Below are 22434 nucleotides of genomic sequence, written 5' to 3'. Positions count from 1 at the left end.
ATTTAATATTCACCAGTTACTTGCCAACCTCTTTGTCCTTTTTCCTAGAAGAAACAATAATAAGAATTGACCTTTGTCTTCCTAGAGGGATTAGAACGTGCCAATAGCCTATTTTTCAGGCAAGTTTAAAAATTTCTGTAGTAGAGGAAGTACTATTGAAGTCTTATCTCACAGTACAATATTTTAAAGCCCATTCTAATCCCTGGCTAGAAATGAATTCTAAAAATATGTTATTTGCTCATATTTTGGGCAAAATAGTTGTATGTTAATCTTGCACTTTAACCATTATTTAAAAAATAGGAAATTCCTGAAATTTGGAATGCCATGTTAAGTGAAGTTCTTTGAACTTAGTTCATCAGTGTACTGAAAACTAAAGATTTAGAAGACTAGATTCACCACTGTCACCTGAGCTATTCAAGTAGGCCAATAGTACCAGAACTTTATTTTTTAGATCAATAAAAAAATAGTTTTAATTTTCAACGTTAATGGCTTAACAATTAAATAATTCATAGTATAAAGGAAAACATTAAGTGACAGATAAGTTTGCCATGTTTTTTATTATCTAAAACCTACTTCAATATATTCAAAACTCAGGGTATGAAATGCCTTTTAATGGAAGAGAAATACTTTGAAGTAAAAGAGTCTATAAAATATTATGTGTCACACCTCAGCATTATGAGCACATCTACAGAGAGAATATAGTTTATTTTGCATTTATGTAGTTGCAAATCAACAAAAAAAGTAGCAAAGTTCTTTCTCATCCTCAGAAAACAGTCCCTTTTGACTTATTGAACTTTGAGAACAAAATTGTTGCACTACTTCCAGAAAAGAACTTCCATCAGACTCTTGCTTTAGAAAATAGATCAGATTACAAGAAGACAGAGGCTGTTCACATTGACTTGAGAGACAAATGGAGGACTCGGGGTGAGAATTGTCCACCTGTGATGGAGATGTACGTACATCATGAAGTTGTAGATGACAAGCCCTCTGAACTGAGGTCAACAGAATGGATATTAGGGTGAACAAATAAAGGGGAAAATGCTGGCCAAAAAACTAAAGTATTTCTCTTTCAAGCAGGGCATAAGAGCAACAGAAGCACTTCAGAAAGTCCTGTGGGTGTGGGCAAATGACGTTCAATAGGAATACAGGACTGAATGTTCCAGGCTGCTTAAAACTCAGTAGAAAAGTAAGTCCCATAACACATGATTTTGACTGAATTTACCAATAGTCAAATAAGCTGTAGTATGTACTAGACTTAGAGAAGAAATAAGGAATTCAAGGAATGAATTTTATACCTACTATACACCCCTTGTAAAATCCAGATGAGATTTTTGTAAAGCTTATGATTCATTTTTATTATCCATGTTTATTTAGTTGATGTGTGTCCACCTTATCCAGCTTAAGACTTCCTATTTAAATGGTAAAATAAATTTCAAAATCAATATCTGAAAGTCACAAACTAAAGTTAATGCTATGCTCTCAGCATAACTCTGGTTCATACCCTAAGCTATTCCTTTTCCCTGTCCTTAGAGGACAAGCTGCTGACCTTGGTTTAAATAATTTGGCCTTGGAAGACATTCTGATACCCTAGGACTTGGAATCTTGATGGCACAACTAGCATACTACAAGCAAAATCACAGCTGTTGTAATTGCCTCTGATGCCAAGGGTTACTCATCTCCAAGTATCAGGGAGCAAGTGGAACAGATGGTCTAGGGTGTCTCCAACTAAAACTTTTAGAGGAAACTGCTAAATTTTGCTTATGAACATCAGAAATGAGAATCCTGATTTTAAGTTGTATAAAATTTTATTCTCAGCATTTAAACAAAGAGTAAAAACTGTTTTACATGAAAACCTTAGAAAGACTTAGATCATGCTTGTGTAATCCTCAGAGAATGGCCAAGTCCAATTGTCCTTAGGTGAGAATGTTATTGTGAAACATTACCTTGGGGACAACTACAGGGAGAAAATTAAAACCATGCTTGCTTTCTAGATGCCTAGACTCTGACACTTCATGTTTCACCCCTCTTATTGTTAGCCTTTTTATGGAGTTTTGCGACTATGACTAGGCAGTCTGTTGCAGTCCTGGGGGTCTCTCAGGAGCATCTTCCCCCCAGAATCGATGGTTTACATTGTTAACGTTACAGGGCCATAGAGGCCTCAGATATTTAAAAGTATAAGTCTTTGAGAAGAAAATTGTGAAAATGAGGACTCTAAAGCGTTAAAAAGAAAGAAGAAGAAGGTTTGCAATTAGTATCGGCATTTATTTACCTATTTATTGATACAACAGATACGTTTTAATCTCTTCTGTATGTTAGTCACTGGAATACCTGCTTTAAGGGTGCGTGTTTATGTGTATGTACACATGAGTAAATACTTCTTATAAGTGGTAATGGTAGTTATATTTTATGTCAATGTAAGTGTCAGTTGTTAGTATATTTGTTAATTGTCTGTTTACATTAGAACAGATTTTACTACAGAAGTATAGCACAGAGCACAGAATAAGACTAAACGGGAATCTTGGCAACACAAAAGGTCAAACCTAATGTGATTATATTTTTTCTTTTTTTTTTTTTGTAGAGACAGAGTCTCACTTTATGGCCCTCGGTAGAGTGCCGTGGCCTCACACAGCTCGCAGCAACCTCCAACTCCTGGGCCCAAGCGATTCTCTTGTCTCAGCCTCCCGAGTAGCTGGGACTACAGGCACCCGCCACAACGCCCGGCTAATTTCTTCTTTTTTTTTCATGATGTTTCTTCTGTCTCCTACCTTAGAAGATCCTAAAACTAAGTGCATAAATCTTATTTTTCTAAATTTGATAAGTTATTAATTTTCTGTTCAAATTTTTGGTTATAGAATAAAAAATAGTTTTTGAAACTGTGCTCGAAATAAAAAAGGTTAACATTTCTCTGAAGTTATTTCTCTAAGATGTTTGTGAAAATACATGAATAAAAAATGTTGAGGGTAATGCCTGTGGCTCAAAGGAGTAAGGTGCTGGTTCCATATGCCAGAGGTGGTGGGTTCAAACCCAGCCCCGGCCAAAAACTGCCAAAAAAAAAAAAAAAAAAAAAAACCAGTTGAATCTGAATTCAGAAATTAGAATGATAGGCCTGGGAATAGGTGAGTCCACAAGGGCTCTTCAAAAGCCTGGGGAAAGCCCACAGGCCGGCCACCCCTGTCCTCCTAATTGCGAAGAAAGGAGTCTGAAGGTACCCAGTCAGAGGAACATCTGCGTGACAATCCCTGCGTGAGGAAATCAGCAGCTGAGACAGTCAACTAGTAGCTGAGGCCAGAGAAGCTGAGAAGTCTGCCTGAGGAGGTGAGACTTGCTCTCCCCACTCTCTCTCCCACTTGCACTGGTTTCCGGCCACTTCAGATACCCTATTTCCCTGTTTACCCCTTTCCCAACCTTCCTGGGGGCTGTACTCTCCCCTCTCTCGATTTTAACCTTGACTGCACTGCTGACTCCTGACTGCTGTGCATCCTTCCACGTATACTCTGTTATGTACCAAATAAAAAGATCCTGGGGAGCAGGGCAGGTTGCTGCATCGTTCCAGGTTTCTGACACATGAAACAGCGCACTCCCTTAGGGCTTCCGGTTGTATGCACTAAGTCTGGCGTACGTTTGGTGATTTCTCCAGCGCGGTCTCCTTCCCTAACCACCGTCCCAGGAAGGGATCCTCTAAATGCGCAACGAATAGGATACATTTTATTATGCATTTCAGAAAAATAACCTAGACAGATCAGTTATTTTGGCACAAACAAAGTAGAAAACATTGACTGCCATCTAAAAGTTTTATGATATTATTTTTATAGGAATTAAAGGTGTTTATTTCCATAAACTGAAATTGTTTCTTTCTTGAGTTTCTTCTCTCTCACTTCCCGGCATTGTAGACATTTAAAAATGCAATCCAGCAGTCTGTGGAGGAATGTAAAAATAAACAAATGCCAGAGTATTAATGGGATATGAAACAACAGTGGTTATACTAGAATGAAAGCATTTTTTTTGTTTATAATGAGAAATTATTGCGTGGATCTGTCTCTAACACTCCTCTCTCTTTCTCTCTCAAATGCTGTATTTTTTAAAGAAGGTAAAGAATGAAACACGTCAGGGTAAGAGGGCAGTCTCAGCACATCAAATGATGCAGACAAGAATATAACAAAATAACCTCTAGCAGCAGGTCAAGAACTTAGAAAACCTTGAAGTGAATGAGAAATATTGTGCAAGGAAGAAGGTAGCGTTCTGTAGCTATTCAAAGGAATATATCAAAACGTGTAAAAATATACATTAGAATGGGTCAGTTATTCATAGATATAAAGGCAGGGGGTAAAGAAATGATCAGAGAAGTGAATATGGGAACCAAGTGGCTTAGAAGTACAGAGAAAAAAGACACGAACGTTATCAGTGATAAAAATGATCGCAATACTTTTGAGGCACTGGATTTGGGGGAAAAGATCCTTGCAAGAAGTGAGCACTCTGATTATGGTTGAACAAAGTGCTTCCTTTTTTTTCCTGCATAGACCTCAGACTTCTTCCTACCCCCCTGCTCTGAGTGTGTATATGTGTGTGTGTGTGTGTGTAGGGTCCTATGATTCCATCCTCTTGATGCTGCTGATTAGATCAAATGTGAGTCTGCAATACAAGCAAAAGCAACGTACAGCAAGACCAGCAGCCTTCAAGTATTCTATTGTTTATGTCCTGTTCTATAGCAATAGTAGAAACAAAATGATGCAAATACAGGCAGGAGATAAAAGACATTTCACCAAAAGACATACAAATAGACTCAGAATTTAGCAATGGGGGCACAAGATAAAACATACACAAAAAGAAGACAAATCATAAGAAGTCATGATTAAGCAAAAGGTATAGTAAGGAGCGGTTTCAGGGCAGAAGGGGAATTACAGAGCAATTGCGTTATTTGGGAGTGCAGGAGCAGTGCACCAAAGGCTGCCCTTCTACTGAGGGGACAGTCTGTGAGACTTCCTGTCAAGTCACTAATGCATCCGGCAGGCCACCAGAGCACTGGTGTCCGAGGTGAAAGTCTTCTCTGTGAAGCCTGGCACCGCTGTTTGTAATTCCCTTACTTCCTCTTGCATATTTTAAATAATTTCTATCATCTGAGGTGACCTCTGCACCTGACCTATGAGAAAATGTGGCAGTGTTCTGTAATAGGTGGAACTGTAGGAAAGAAAAGGAGCCTGTTTATGATGACAAAAGAAGGAACTTATTTTAAATTATCAATGGTTAAGTAAGGATAATAATAATACACTTAAAATAGTCAAGGGAAGGGCTTTTTATTTATTTTTCTCCTGGGAATAGAATTCATAAATATTATAATGGTAACTAAATTAATACCTTTAATATGTTGGTTGATTACAATCTTCTAAAAACTGTGCTAAGTGCTCTCTAAATATTGCGTTTTAGTCTCTCAGAATTCTAAGTGGGAAAATCCATTACAGTTTCTATGTGTGAATCACAGGTTGGTAAATTTTTCAAATTTAGAGGGGAGGTGTCTTTTATGAGAACTGAACTGAACTCTATCATACAATACATGGTTTGTTTTGTATTTTATTTGATCTACGTGTGAACATATCTCCCTAATTAGTGTTAATCCTTACAGTTTATTATAAATACTAAGGTAGATTTATAATGAGATTCTGATTGTTAAAAAATTAAAGGTATGGAATATTCTTAATGACCTTTCATTGGTGAACCTTGGATTAATCTATGTTATAAAAATGATGGGAATGGGGCAGCACCTGTGGCTCAAAGGAGGAGGGCACCAGCCCCATATACTGGAGGTGGCAGGTTCAAACCTGGCCCCGGCCCAAGAACTGCAAAAAAAAAAAAAAATAATGGAAACGTTTAGAAAAAATTAAAAATATAAATTTCTCAGAGGTCGGTTTTTCCATTAGAATGTGTCACAAGTGTCACATACATTTTACATTTGTCCATTTTAAAACTAAATAATAATACAGAAGGAATTCCACATGACGACCCAGGGAGAGAGACAACTACAAATTAACCCTACTGACACCTTGCTCTATAGTTCTAGTCTCCAAAAATGTGAAAAAAATAAATTTCAGTATTTAAATCAAAAATCTCCCTATATAATAAAGATGGCATGAAATATATATTCTATATATGTATGTACATATATATACACACACACACACATATATATAAACTCCAATCATCTATATTGAATTAAATGTTCCATGGATTTTCTATATTCTCCTGTAGATTTGAGCATAGAAGGTACAAATTATCAGATAAATTAATTAAAAACCCACAGGTTTGTTTAGGAACGTGTAATGAGTAGCCACTGATCTTAAGGAATTATGTATGACAGGTAAAACGAAAAATTTGTGTTATTATGGACTCAAGACCTTTTAAAACTCTTTCTGAAGCAAGGCCATAAGAACTCAAGTACAAATTAATAACAGACTTCTGTTTCTGGTAATGTAGTAGACTTAACAGAGTAAATAAACATCCCAATGAAATTAACTGAAAGGAGTGTAAAAGCAGATTAAAAAAAGGAATATAAGTATACTTGGATGCATTATAGATATGAATAAAGGACAAAGAATTTATAGAGGCCAAACAAAAAATATGAAACCAGAAACACTTGAGAAGGTAAGCAAGTCAATTTCATTTTTAATGTTGAGAATAATAAATTATACTATTCATTTTTAAAATATATATTTGAATATATCAACAAAAATAATAATCTTAGGAATAAACTTAACTGAAGATATGCAATCTAAAAGAATCTTCAAAACTTTGATAAAAAGATATTTAGAATGTTCTAAATGAATGTAAAAACATTTACTAGTGGGGACAACATACAATAATTATGCTAATTCTTTTTAAATTAATATGCAGATTAAATCAAATCTTTACAGGATTTCTTATATATGCTTAGAAGTGGTGCCTAAAATGCTAATTAAATAACAAAATATGAAAGGTAGCCAACACATTTGAAAGGGAAGAACAACTCAGGAGATTTTCTGTCAAATGATGACATTTAAATTGAATAAAAGTATTCATATCAGCATTATTTTAATAGCAAAATATTAACTGGTACCCATTTATTCACTGCACAATTCCCGAAGGGACATATTAACTATTGCCTGTGTCTGAGGATATCCAGGTATTCTAGGCCTCCAGCGGATTCTTGCTAATCAAGTATCGGTGTACTGTGTTAGATAAGGAGGCTTCTAGAGTACCATCTAAACCTTTATTGTATGTGTTTTCATGCTTTTATTCACATGGTCATATATTTTCCCCAACATTTTCTCCTGTCTGGATGAAACTACCTATTATTTCTATTACATTCCCACAGCAGATTCCTGCCATATAGAATCTATAACGTACATACATATTGAGACGCTGCATTGTGTGTACAGCTCTTCTTGTGTTTCAGACAGCTAACTGCACTACTCCCAGTTCCGTTTACAAATTCAATATAAAGCAGGGGTTACAGTGTTATAAAATGTCCCCTGGATGCAGCCCAGATGTTCTGGGACTGACATGCTGAAAGAGAACCTAAAGTAGAAGTTGGACAAGATGCAAACTTGTGAATGATTTTCAGAAACCTGTGGTTAGGATCGGAGTACCTTTATCATTTTGGCCATCCCTGTGAAGAGTCTGATACCCTGAGCAACAGAGCCAGTTGACTGGATAGTGGGCACATAGGCGAACGTGCAAAATAAACCAGGAAATTCTCAGTGCACTAAGGTGTACAGAAAGTTCATCTGGGCAGGCATGCCTCGTAATTGATGATCAATAGAGTGATCCTTGGGGTAAGGAACAGATGGGAAATTAGAAAATCTGTGTTTTCTTCATGTCCATTATCATGCAAGTGTAGTTTCAAACAGTGTAGCAAACGACTTGCAAGGTGTTTAAACTGCAGCTTGAAACGTCTTATCAGATCTTTACTCTTAGCCTGAGTGAACTTACAGACAATGGAAACAGACGTCCTGCTTCTCATCTCTTGGTTGCCATGGAAAAGAACTTGAAAATTCAGGAATTGTATCACAAAACTGTATTGGGGAATTTCAGTGAGAACATGACAGTATTTAGAAATATGTCCAAGAAAAGAAAAAAATTAAAATGATCTGACTATACTGTCAAAAATCTGTCTATTCATAGAAAAAAATTGAATTGAGTTAAATAATGTCCATTCTTTAGCAATGGAAAATAAGTGATCCCTACACAGTAGAGACATTTTTATATATGTGGGAAGAGGCACTATAATTGGCAAATGATCTCAATTACATCAGGATTTTCATTGTGCATTGTTCTATTTCTGTGGCCATCTCATAAGATTAAGTTTATCCAATCCATCTGACAATTACCTGTGCTAAAGTATTACTTTATTCTGTCCTAACTATTTGAAAATGTCTCATTATAGCTAAATACATATGCTAATGAGTCTGTAAGGCTTTCATAATTACAGATTTTAAATTACCTAACAGAATTTCTTATGTTACATTTAAAATTTTATTTATTTATTCTGTTCACCTCAATTTCAGAAAATGAACTTTCTTCTTAAGTAATGGATTTAGTAGTTATGATAGTGAAGGAATATGGTAATTGTTTAGGCCAGGTAGAAACTAATCTAACAGAGAGCTCTACCAAAATCTATATATGCCTCAAGGTTCAATTTCAGATTGCTCTTTTTCATCCTGGCTTCCTGTTTATTACAGTCAAAAATTTGTGCCAAGTTCCCAGATATGTACCTTTAACTACGATTTTAAAAAAGCAAGATGATTTAGTTTCTCCTTCAGGAAATATGTACTCTTCAAATTAGTTTAATGAAGTCTGCATTATATAATATTTCAAGCTTGCTTTTTGGGTTTACCGACATTATTGATATTGTTAGTATCAATTGTTTTCAGTTTCTATCAACTCAATTCTTACTTTTTATATTTTACAAGATGTAAATAATTGAAAACTAATAATTGGTTTGATCTGTTATTTACTAATTGCTTCTCGGCTTATTTAAGAAGGGAAGATTTTTCAAATTATTTTAAGATTCTGAATCACATCGAATTATCACCATTTTATTAACATATATATCATTTTACAATAATTAACATTCTCTTTCTTTAAAAAGTGCACAAGACAATAGAGGGTAGAAAAGTAGCAAGAGATAAACTGAAGTTATTTCTCATATATGGAGAAATTGTGAGCCTTTACACTGAAAGGACATGCTAAATATCCAGCACAATGAATAGGAAATTACCTACTTGAACACACTATCTTGAAACTTCAGAATTCTAAAAACACAGAGAAAAACTTGAAAGCTTTTTTTTCTCCCCAGGGGAGAGTGTGAACACAGTCCCCCATTACCACAAATTATGCAAGAACTTGAAAGTTTTAAGTTCTTGAGAACTTAAACTGGAATAAAGTTGCCTTCAGAATCCAGGAAACAATGGCTAAATGAGGGCAGGAGAAGGCAGGCTAGGCTGGTGGCTATGCAGAGGGCTAAGCAGTGACCTGCCCAATTCAGAAGAGGAGGCCACAGGGAAAAAGTGAGACGATCTATGAAACTGATAATGCAAATAAAATGCCTGGCAAGGTGGAGACATGGTAAAGGCCACGTAGTACCAGCAAAAGAAAGTCAGAGTCTTAAGAAGGAACAAAGCCCTTTATAAGTAAGTCATAGTTCAGAAAGGAAACACTGAAATGTAGCATGAATTCAGGCAAGGGACTGATTAAAAGAGAAAAGACTACACTCAATCTCAATGTTAAAAATACTCAGCTTTAAATGGAGCTTAAGTAAACTGAAAAGCTTCCACACAGCAAAACAAATAATCAACAACAGAAACAGATGACCCACCTAATGGGAGAAATCACAATCTATGCTCCCAACCTAGGACTAATATCCAGAATCTGTACAGAACTCAGGCAACTTGGAGCAAGATCATAAGCTGTGAAGAAGTCAAGTCATCTTCATTTTTGTTTGGTAAGGACTACCAAAGAGCAAACAAGAAAAATTCAAAAAATAAAAGTGCCATTGAAACACCTCGAATACATCATAATTTCATATTTTAGTATAAAACTTTACTGTTGTGAAAAGGTATTACAAATATTTTCTAAAATGGGTCAGAGTAGGTCTTAACCTGAGCAGTACTCCACACTTCATGACAGGACACCATTCTTTTTGCCCCATCATGATTTCTGAGCATTTTACTTTTGCTTTCTTTCATTTCTATTAAATTTTGCTTTTTCTTGCTAAACAGAAGGGGAAAAAATAAATAGCCTCACTAGAAAGTGAGCAAATGACATGAACAGACATTTTTCAAAAGAAAATATGCCAATAGCCAGCAAATAGTATAAGGAAAACTGCGCAACATTATTAATCATCAGAGAAAGGCAAATGAAAAGCACAATGAGATAACAATGTACCCCAGCCAAAATGGTTATTATTAAAGTCAAAAACAATAGTGTTTGTGGATGTAGTGAAAAGAGAACACTTATACACTGTTGGTAGGGATGTAAATTAGTACAACCTCTAAGGAAGACAGTAGAGGGATTTCTCAAAGAGCAAAAGTAGATCTACCATTTGATCCAGCAGTCTCACTACTGGCTATTTTCCCAAAGGAAAGGAAGTGATTATATCAAAAAGATACTTGCACTCATATGTTTACTACAGCACAATTCACAACTGCATAGATAAGGAGTCAACCTTGGTGCCCACCAACTACTGAGTGAAGAAAGAAAACGTGGTGGGTATACACATATATGAAAATGTATATGGAACCGAGTACTTGCCTTTTGCATGCACAAATTGGATAAAACATGAAGGTATTACCCTAAGTGGAGTAACTCAGAAACAGGAAATCCAATACCATGTATTCTCCCCTATGTGTGGAGCTAAACTATGGCTACTATGCTCATACAGAATAGAGTGATTGCACTGAAAATGGCAAAGGTGAGAGGGTTGTAGGAGTGAGGGACAAAAAATTACCTATTGGTTCAGTGCCCATAGCACAGTGGTTATGGCGCCAGTCACGTACACTGAGGCTGAAGGGTTTGAACCCAGTCTGGGCCAGCTAAACAACAATGATAGTGGCAACAAAAACAAAAGCTGGGTGTAGTGGCAGAAAAAGAAAATATTGCTAGGGCACGGTGGCTCATACCTGTATCCCAGCACTCTGGGAGGCCAAAATGGGTGGATTGCCTGACTTTGGGAGTTTGAGACCAGCCTGAGCCAGAATGAGACCTCATCTCTTAAAAAAAAATTTGGGCATTGTGGCAGGCACCTGTGGTCCCAGCTACTTGGAGGCTGAGGCAAGAGGATTGCTTAAGCCCAAGAGTTTGAGGTTGCTGTGAGCTGTGACAACATAGCACTCTACCAAGGGCAACATAGTGAGACTTGGTCTCAAAAAACAAAAATTACCTGTTGGGTAAAATATAAATTATTCAGGTGAGTGTGCACTAAAAGCCCAGACCTCATCATTATGCAATACACACATGTAACAAAATTACGCTTGTCCTCCCTAAATACATTATATTTTTTTTTTTAAAGGCAAAGAAATAAAAGGAGAGAGAGTGAGAGTGACAGCAGGTCACGTGTAACATCAGCCTCATGGAAAAGAAATGTAATCCCAAGATAAAATTTGGCTAGGTAGTGAATATTTATATCCTGTGTAACAGTGTATTACAGACATTACCTACTAGTTTCAACTGATAGACTTAAATGATTGGCAAAACCTATACAATGAAACAGAAAATAGAAATAATAAGATGCTGACTGAAAATGGGGCAAAAATAATAGTGAAAGAAAGAGCTAATTCTATCCTTACATTAAAATATGAGGAGTTCAACATAAGTAGAACAGTAGAAGTTTGAGAATATAATTTTTAAATAAGTAATAAAAACATTTAAAATAATTATCTAATATCTGCATAGTGAGAAGAGGTCTGATTTAAAGGAGGCAAGTCTCCATTGAAAGACTAAAGTTATATCTTTATAAATCAACAAAATACAATAATATGTATATTACTTAGAGTGTGAGATACAACTGTCAAATAATATTAATATTAACAACAACTAAAATAAAAAGTCTTTAGAAAGTAAGAATAGGGCTGATGAAGGGTAGTGTATCGTATTGTTCTATATCCTGAGTTTCTCTGTATTATTTGATTAGTTATTATGTGCATGAATTCACTGATAATAAAAAACAAAAATATTGATTTTAATATTTTAAGTAGCATTTCTAAGTCACATAAAACTTCTTTCCTAAACTTTTCATTTTTGATAGTCATTCTCACTACAGTTCGTTTCTAGATGTTTTTAATTCTTACAACATTACATACATTAGAATTCTACCAATATTGTTTGTTATTTTTAAAATATTCTCTCCCTTTCTAAATTGTATTTAGGTCTTTTGAACTATAAATGATGTTTTTGCAATCCTTCCAGTATACAGTGCAATGTAAAGTGGATAGTCATTGAACTGAGTAGTTGTTGGTGAAGTATATTATATTCTAAAACTTTATAAAAATTTTGAATGATATCCTTGTCATACATTATTTGGATTTTTAAATGGTTTCAACTCAAATGAGTACAATTTTAATGTGAAATGCACTTTTTAAATCATATTTTAAAAATCATGTAAAATAACATAGCTAGGGGAAGAAATTATTAGTAATATTTCATTATCAGATTTACTCTGTTTTATGGAAATCAATGGAAGAAAAATGATAATTAATACCTGGTGTCTTGTGGAGCACTGGTGTCATTAATTTAAGTTCTTTGCCTTATTAGACTATTATTAGCTACTATGTTTTGATACTGATCTTTTATGACATAAATGATTTATATTAGGTATTAATCTAGAAAAGTTTTCTTAGGAAGAAACTTTATTTAGTGAAGCCTGTAACTTGAGACATAAAATGAAAAGTGAGAAAGTATTCATTTTATGTAGAAGTATTCGGTATTTTACTCAAAAGCTACACTTAATCTCCTTTTAACAGTGTCAGGCCAAAATTTGGGGTCACCAACTGATCCCATGTAAACAGTTTTCTTACATTTGGTTAAGGTGAACAACTAAACATATGAAACCAAACTATTGGTCCAAATAGTCAGTGGGATCAGGCCGTCACACAAAGCCTCCCTCCACCTCCCAGACTGGTACTCAACAAGTTGATGTTTCTGCCAGCAAAAATGTATAAGGAACACTGTTAGTTGTTGAAGTTAACACAAAACTCCACCTTTTCTCCTTCTTTACAGATTTCTGTTTTAATATTTTTTCTTTCTTTTTTTTTTTTTTTTTTGTAGAGACAGAATCTCACTGTACCACCCTCGGGTAGAGTGCTGTGGCATCACACGGCTCACAGCAACCTCTAACTCTTGGGCTTACGTGATTCTCTTGCCTCAGCCTCCTGAGCAGCTGGGACTACAGGTGCCTGCCACAACACCCGGCTATTTAATATTTTTTCTTTCTTGCTACTCATACTAATATCAGCTCTACAGAGTAAACCTGATTAGTAAATTAACCAAGGCCTGAAATCCTGGTTATGGGGGTGACATGTCCAGATTATGGGATTAGAAAAAGATTGATAGATGACTGTCTCATTGATTATGATTAAGAAAGTATGAAGCCCCACTGCCACTGGTAGACATCTTGCAGGCCAGGAGAGCGTGGGATGATATATTTAAAGGGCTTAAAAAAGTGTCACCCACAAGTACATTATCTAGCAAAATTACTGTTCACGAAAGAGGAAGACAAAGACTTTATTAGACTTTAAAAACTAATGGAGTTCATTACTGCTACACTGGGCTTATAGAGGGAATTCTTCAAGCTGAAATGAAAAATGATGTTAGTATCATAAAAACAAAGTATAACACTCATGGGCAAAAATAAGTATATTCAAATTCAGAATAGTGTAATAATATGATAGTGGTGTTTAAGTTATTTATATCATAAAAGTTAAAAGATAGAAAATAACTATAGCTGCAATAATTTGTTACTGGAGACACGATGTTAACAAGTATAGGTTGTAACATCAAAAACATGAAATGAGGGGGAAAAGTTTTTGTATATGATCAAAGTTAAATTAGTATCAGTTCAAATTGACTCTTAGGCTCGGGCCAGTGGCTCACGCCTGTAATCCTAATACCTTGGGAGGCTGAGGCAGGAGGATCACTTGAACCCAGGGGTTTGAGGTTGCTGTGGACTAGGCTCACACCATGCACTCTAGCTTTAGCAACAAAGGGAGACTCTGTCTCCAAAAGAAAAAACCAGACTGTTATAAGATGATTTATGTAAGCCTCATGTTAATGACAAAGCAAAATGTACAGTATACCTAGATACCTGAAAGATATAGAGAAAAGAATCAAGGCACATCATTACCAAAAAATCCTCAGATCACAAAGGAAGTCAGTGAGAGAGGATGAAAAGAACAAAGGAGCTGTAAAACCTTCAGAAAATAATGAACAATGGACAAATGGCAGTGGTGAGCCCTTACCTATCAATAATTACTTTAAAGGTAGGGGCATTAAATCCACCAATATAAAAGCATAGTAGATGAATTAGTTTTTAAAAAAGACACAACTACATGCTACCAAAGATGCATTTCAACTTTAAGTACACCCACAAACTAAAGGTAAATGTACCATTTCTGTGCAAATGATAGCCAATAGAAAACAGAAGTATGCTTAATCAGAAAAAAAAGACCTGTTTCAAAAGTTATACCAATATACGTAGAAAGTCATTATATAATAATAAAGGAGTCAACACATGAAAAGTATACAAAATTATAAACATATATGTACCTAACATCAGAGCACTTAAATACAAAGCAAGTTCTAACAGATCTGAAGGGAGAAATAAACTACAATACACTCGTACCAAAGGACCTGTCCACATGAACATCCCCCAACACCTGCTTAGTCTGTGACACCAGAGGGAATACGGAGACATAGGAGAGCAGCAGTGTCACAGACTCATTGTACCTCTATCCCCCTTCTGCCTGAACATTCTTCCAAAGAAGGCCCCAAGCATGCCAACCAGGGGCCTGGAACCTGGGGATTACCTAACACAGTCCACCATACTGGCACCAGAACTTCTTCCAAGGGGCCTGAATTCCAGTTCACCCAAATTGCCAGCAATGCCACAGTGGATACCTACCTGCATGAGCTGAAAAGCAGTGTACATCTCCTTCTTTACACTGAACGACAGAGTTCTCTGCAGAAGAAAACAGATGTACCCAAAAAACCATTTTGGGGCTAAAAAAAGAGATTACAGGTAAGAGGGAACCAGTATAAGAACACAGTGAAAAAAAAAAGTGTGGAAAAAAGTTTCCTCGACACCGTTCAAGAGACTACAGTATGTCTCCAGAGATGGACTCCAATCAGAAGGAAACTTCTAAATGTCAGATGTGGAATTTGAAATATGGGTTGCAAATAAGCTAAATGGGATTAACGAGAAAGTAAAACAAATAAAAAAAAAAAAACCAAAGAAGTAATTCAAGACATGAATGAAACATTTACTAAAGAGATAGATAATTAAAAAAAAATTACACATCTCCAGGAAATGAAAGAGTCATTTACGGAATTTCAAATGCAGTAGAAAGTTTCACAGACTAAAGTTGTTACAGACTAAACCAAGCAGAAGAAAACATTTTACTACCCAGGTAGTAAAAATGAAGAAAGAAAGAATCAAGAAAAATGAAGAAAGTCTCTAAGAAATATAGGATTACATAAATTGTCCAAATATGAGAATCATAGATATTCATTAAAGAGAATAAAAAGAAAGTAGCATGGAAAATATACTTGGGGGTAATAATGAAGGAAAACTTCCTTGGTCTTTAGATACCAAGAAATTTAGATACCAAGATATAAGAAGGTCAGTGAACTCACATAATCATTGATCTGGCCAAAGTCAAAGGAGAAAATTCTACGATAAAAGAAAAGCTATACGATAAAAGAAATCAGTAACTTATGAAGAAAAACTCTTCAGGTTAATAACAAACTTCTCAGACAAAGTCCTGGAAGCCAGAAGGAACCGGGAACTTATCTTTAGTAGTCTTAAACCAAAAAACTCTCAGCCAAGAATTTTGTATGCTGAAAAATTAAGTTTCATAAATGAAGGAAAAATAAAAATCTTTCCTAGACAAGCAAAGTAAAAGAGTTTGTTACCACTAGACCTGCCCGATAAAACTGCTTAACAGTTCTCTGTACGTGGAACATAACCATATATATATATATATCTTTATATATATATATATATATATATAACCAATATAATATCTTTTTATACCAGTCTAAAAACACCCAAGAGTTAAAGCTCACAACTCTTATAAAACAGTAACTCAAGGGAGAAAAAGAGCAACTTGGTAACCATCAACATAATGAACAGGACAGTATCAATATTAATATTATATGTAAATTGTCTTAATGTGCCACTAAACAAACAAAAACACAGATTAGCTGAATGGATTAAAAAAACAAAATGAACAAACAAACAACAAAAACCCAAACAAGTTGTCTCCAAGAAACCCATTTAACTCTCAAAGATTCTCTTAGACTCAAGGTAAAATGGCCAAAAAAATTCCATGGAAATGGAAACCCAAAAGCAAGCAAGAGTGTCTATCCTCATATCAGATAAAATAGACCCTAAATCAATGATGAATTTAAAAAGGACAGTCATTATATAATGATGAATGGAGAAACTCAGCAATAGGACATGATAATCACAAGACCTATGACTCTAACACAGGAACTCCCAGATTAATAGAACAAATTCTATGATATCGAAGCAAGAAATAAACAGCAACTTCCAAGGACTTCAATACTCCACTGATAGGACTAGACAGATCTTCAAGGCAGAATATCCACAAAGAAACACTAGACTTAAATTTGACTAAAACAAATGGACCTAACGGATATTTGAAGACTGTCCTATCCCCAAACTAGAGAATGTACAACCTTCTCCTCAGCACCTGGGATATTTTCCAAGTTGGATCCAAATAAATCTCAGTTAATTCAGAAAAACTGATAATACACCATGTGTCTTCTCAGTGGAATAAAATTGTTAATAGAAAAGAAATTCCAAGAAGCTCTCTCAAAACTATACAAATATGTAGGAGTCGAACAGTTGGTGCTGAATATTCCTTGGGTCAATGATGAAAACAAGATACAATTAAAACAAATTTTAATTGAACGAGAACCACTAAATAAACTACCAACATCTCTGAAATACAGCAGTGCTAAGGGGGAAGTTTGTAACAGTAAATAACTACATCAGGAAAACAGAAAGATCACAAATGAACAACCTCATATCATACCTTAGGGAACTAGAAAAAAGGACAAACCAAACCCAAAGATACCAGAAGAAAATAAATAACAAAGATCAAAGCACAACTAAACAAAATTGAAATAAAAGAAACATAAATGATAAATGAAAGTCAAGTGATTCCTTGGTTCTTTGAAAAGATAAACAAAATTGACAGACTACCAGCTAGCTTTATCAAGAAAAGGGGAGAGAGGATTCAAATAGACTCAGTCAGAAGTGGGAAAGGAGAAAACATTACAAGTGATATCACAAAGATACAAAAATCAACTGAGACCAGCAATGCTATGCCCACAAACTAGAAACCATGTAGGAAACAGATAAAGTTTTAGAAAAATATGACTTCACAAGCTGCAAACAGGAAGAAACAGAAATACCACACCAAATGTGATTGAATTAGAAAGAAAAAGGAGAACCCCCCAAATGTCTGGATCAGATGACTCACAGCCAAATTCTATAGACCTACAAAGAACTGGTACCTCTCCTACTGAAACTGTTCCATAACATTGAGAAGGAAGGAATTCCTCCTAACTCAGTCTATGAAGCCAGTATCACTCTGATACCAAAGATGGGAAAAGACACACACACAAAAAACTATAGGCCAATATCCCTTATGAATATAAATGCAAAAATCTTCAACACAACACTAGAAAATTGAATGTAATAGCACATCAAAGCATTAATACACCACCATCAAGTAGGTTTCATCTCACAGATGCTGGGATGTTTCAACATATGCAAATCAATAAATGCGACTTAGCACATAAACCAAATTAAAAATAAGATGTATATGATCATCTCAATAGATGCAGTAAAGTCATTAGATAAAACCCAGTACTGCTGCATGATAAAAGCACTTTCCAAACAAGGCATAGAAGAAATATACCTCAAAATAATAAATGTCAGCTGCAACAAACCCACAGCCTATATCATAGTGAATGATGTAATGTTTAAATTATTCCCTGTAATAACTGGAACAAGACAAGGATGCCCACTTCGCCACTTCTATTTAACATAGAACTAGAAAACAGAAATTGGGCAAGAAGAAGAAAGAAAGAAACCCAGATCAGAAAAGGGAAAATCAAGTTATTCCTGTTTGCTCATGATATGATTGTATCTCTAGAAAACCTTAAAGATCACTGAAAAAACTCTAAAATTCATAAATACGTTCAGTAAAGCCTTGGGTTAAAAATTAATGTGCACAAATCTATAGCATTTGTACACACTAATAACAAACGTGCTGAGATTCAAATTAAGAATTCAACACCATTTACAATAGCTGCAAAATAGTAAAATGCCTAGGAATATATTTAATCAAAGAGGTGAAAAATCTCTACAAGGAGAGCTCCAAACCACTGATGAAAGAAATCACTGATGACACAAATGGAAAAACATCCCATTTTCATGTATTAAAAGAACCAATATTGTCAAGATGTCTGTACTGCCCAAAGTGATTTAAGGATTCAGTGCAATTCCCATCAATATACCAACGTCATGTTTCACAGAATTAGAAAAAAAATTCTAAATTTCATATTAAATCAAAAGAGCCCAATTAACCAAAGCAATTCTAAACAAAAGAACAAATTTGGAGGGATGGCCTGAAAGAGTTCTATAGGCTGAGGTAACCAAAACAACATACTACTGTTATAAGAGTAGACATACTGATCAATGGAATAGAATAGCAAACCCGTAAATGAACCTGTACACCCGGAAACAACTGTTCTTGGACAAAGCAGAAAAATATGTACACTGGGAAACAAACCCAGTATTCAATAAATGTGCTTGGAATATTGGACAGCAGAATGTATCTCTCACCCAACACAAAAATGAACTAAAGAGAGATTAATGGTTTAAAAGTAAGATCTGATTCTATAAAACTTTCAGGAAAAAATAAGAAAAATTCACCTGGACATTGGTCAAGGCAAATAATTCATGATTAAGAACACAAAAGCAAATACAACAAAGCCAAAAATAAATTAGTGGGACTTAAATGAACAAAATTATTCAGCATAGCAAAAGAAATAATCAACAGAGTAAACAGGCAACCTATAGGATGGGAGAAAATCTTTTGGACCCTATACATCTGAGAACGGACTAATATCCATAATCTACCAGGAAGTCAAACAAATCTACAGCAAGAAAAACAACCCCATAAAAAATAGGAAAAAGGACACGAACAGACAATTGTCAAGAGAAGATACACAAATGGCCAGTAAACATATGAAAAAATACTCAATATCATTAATCATTAGGGAAATACAAATTAAAAACACAGTAAAATACCACCTTATCTTAGTCAAAGTGGCTATTACAAAGTCAAAAAACAATAGATGCTGGCATGGATGCAGTAAAACCAAAATACACTTGATGGAAAGTTAACTAGCACAACCCTTATGGAAAGCAATATGTATATCTCTCGAAGAATAAAAAGAACTACCATTTAACCCAGCAAGTCCACTACTGGGGATCTTTCCAAAGTAAAAATGTCATTTCAGTATAAAAAAAAGAAAAAAAAAAAAAACACCTGCCCCTTAATGTTAACTACACTTCACAATTGCTGAGACAGGGAACCAACCTAAGTGCTCACCAACCGATGACTAAAGAAAATGTGGAATACTATTCACCCACCAAAAACGAAGTGGTATCTTTTGCAGCATCCTGGATGGAAGTGGCAGACAGTATCCTAAGAGAAATAACAGGAATAAAATCCAAGAGCCACATGTTTTCACTTAGAAGTGGAAGCTAGGCTCAGCACCCGTAGTAGCACAGCGGTTACGGTGCCAGCCACATACACCGAGGCTGGTGGATTAGAACCTGGCCTGGACCAGCTAAACAACTTCAACAAAAAAACAGCCAGGTGTTGTGGGGTGCCTGGAGTCCCAGCTACTTGGGAGGCTGCGGCAAGAGTATCGCTTAAGCCCAAGAGTTTGAGGTTGCTGTGAGCTGTGGTGCTACCACACTCTACCCAGGGCAACAAAGTGAGACTCTGCCTCAAAAGAAAAAAAAAAAGTGGAAGCTGAACAATGGGTGTTGTGGTCAGAGTAACTTAATAAAAACTGGAGGCTCAGAAGGCAAAGAGCGTGGGAGTGTGGGATGAAAATTTACCTATCAAATACAATGTACAGCCAGGGGTCCTCAAACTGGGGCCTGCGGGCCACATGAGGGGTGTGATTGTATTTGTTTCCATTTTGTATTTTTACTTCAAAATAAGATATGTGCAGTGTGCATAGGAATTTGTTCATAGTGGTTTTTTTTAAACTATAGGGAGGGAGGGACAGTGAAGTGGCCCCCTGTTTAAAAAGTTTGAGGACCTCTGTGGGTATATTTAAAAACTTTTCCACTATGCCATTAATTCATTCACGTAACAAACAAAAATTGAATCCCCTAAATCGACTTAAAGAAAAAAAAAAAAAGAAAAGAAATGAGACTGAAACCTTGCCATAGCTTGTGGTGAAACTCCAGAGCTATTTTCGTTTCCCATCTTCCTCCTCCAACACCAGGGGATAAGGTACAGGTAAGCCGGAAGTAGGACAACCATAATCTCAATAGTTTATGACACTTTAATTGAATGAAATTGCACTTTAAAATGAACAGGATTGATATTTAACTAAATAGACACTGTTTTTCTAAAGAATGTGATCATAAAATTTTGAAATTAAACAGAATTATGAAAAAACTGGAGGAGTCCTCCCGCACACAGCCCCACAAACAGTAATTCAACAGAGCACATTTGGTAATAATTACTGTAAAAATAAAATATTCATGTTTCTTTTAAAGTGAGTTGAGATTCTTAACTAAGGTTATTAAAGAAATAATACAATTTTAATGTTCTATCCTGTTTTGTATTCTGTTTTTCCTTTCTAGTCCTTGTAGGGGGGTAACATAGAGACGCTGTGCTTGTGCATTAGGGCAAGGAGAAAAAAATGCAAATCTTCTCAGGGTAATATGCCCAGAAGATTTGGTGAGAAAAGATCTTTCTGTTTCTGTGTAGCCCAATATCCTGTAAGGTAGAAGAATAGGTATATGACTCAGACCAGAAGGCTTAGGAAAAAATACTTGTGGGACAATTTTTCTGCCCTTGTCCCAGTGATTTTAGCAGACTGCCTCTAACTGGATGTCATGTAGGTAGGCAACCAGCAGGCAGCCTAATTCCTGGTCTGATCATAACTAGCACAATGTGACTTGTCAGATGTTATCTTGAATAATAATGTCCTAGTTCTTAATTATATCTCTATGTATTTCCTTCCCCTTCTATAATTAGAACAAGGTCATTTTGGAAAGTTACCGGCATTACTATGCATTTACCTAAAAGCTATAATATTTTTAGACATAAGTTTTTTTTCCTCTGATATACATTAATTCATTTGCCTCTCCTTGCCTAGAAAGAATTCTTGAATTTGTGCCCGAATTGACCTTCTCTGAATCAAATACCAGATTAACTTCAAATCAAGTAGAATTGCTGATACAATTACCGTGTCACAGCATCAAGCATTTACTCGGATTTGGAAACAGGATGCAATAGGGTCTGCTTTCAGTCGTGTAACTCTGAAGTCTAATGTGATCCTAATAGTTTGTGCAGTTTAAATCTTTCTGGTTGGAGACAAGGGACTATTTATCATAACCATATCAATTAATAAGAAATAGACATGAATATAATAGAAATCATAATGACAAATTTTTAATTTCAAAGCTTTTAATTATTTGGAGTCTCTAACATCAATAGAGAAGAAAACCCGTCCATTTTATTAGGGTGGTTCCATCACAAGTGACACTGTGGCCAAGTTGAAGGAATGAGTCACCTGTGCTGCAGAAAAAAAACAATTTCCATCTGCTAATGTGTTGTCAGGAAAGTCCAATGGCCAGCCTGACTGTTGTCATAGATAGAGGTAGTTGTCAGGCTAAATTAGCAAAACCATTTTTCTTTCCTTCTATAAACTGTTTATAGCATACCAAGGAGGAGAACAGCAGTTAGTTGTATCACATTTTAATGGAAAGAGAAAAGACTGTGGACCCACCCAGCAGATTCAAATGTATAGAATTTTTCTTTTCCTTCTTTCATACCAAAAACACAAAAAATGACTTGAATTATAAAAACTAATGGGTATAGTAAAAGTAACAAATATATGTAT

The sequence above is a fragment of the Nycticebus coucang genome, chromosome 7 (genome assembly GCF_027406575.1).
Source record: "Nycticebus coucang isolate mNycCou1 chromosome 7, mNycCou1.pri, whole genome shotgun sequence".
In the NCBI taxonomy this organism is placed as follows: domain Eukaryota; kingdom Metazoa; phylum Chordata; class Mammalia; order Primates; family Lorisidae; genus Nycticebus; species Nycticebus coucang.
This window is presented reverse-complemented; position numbering follows the sequence as displayed.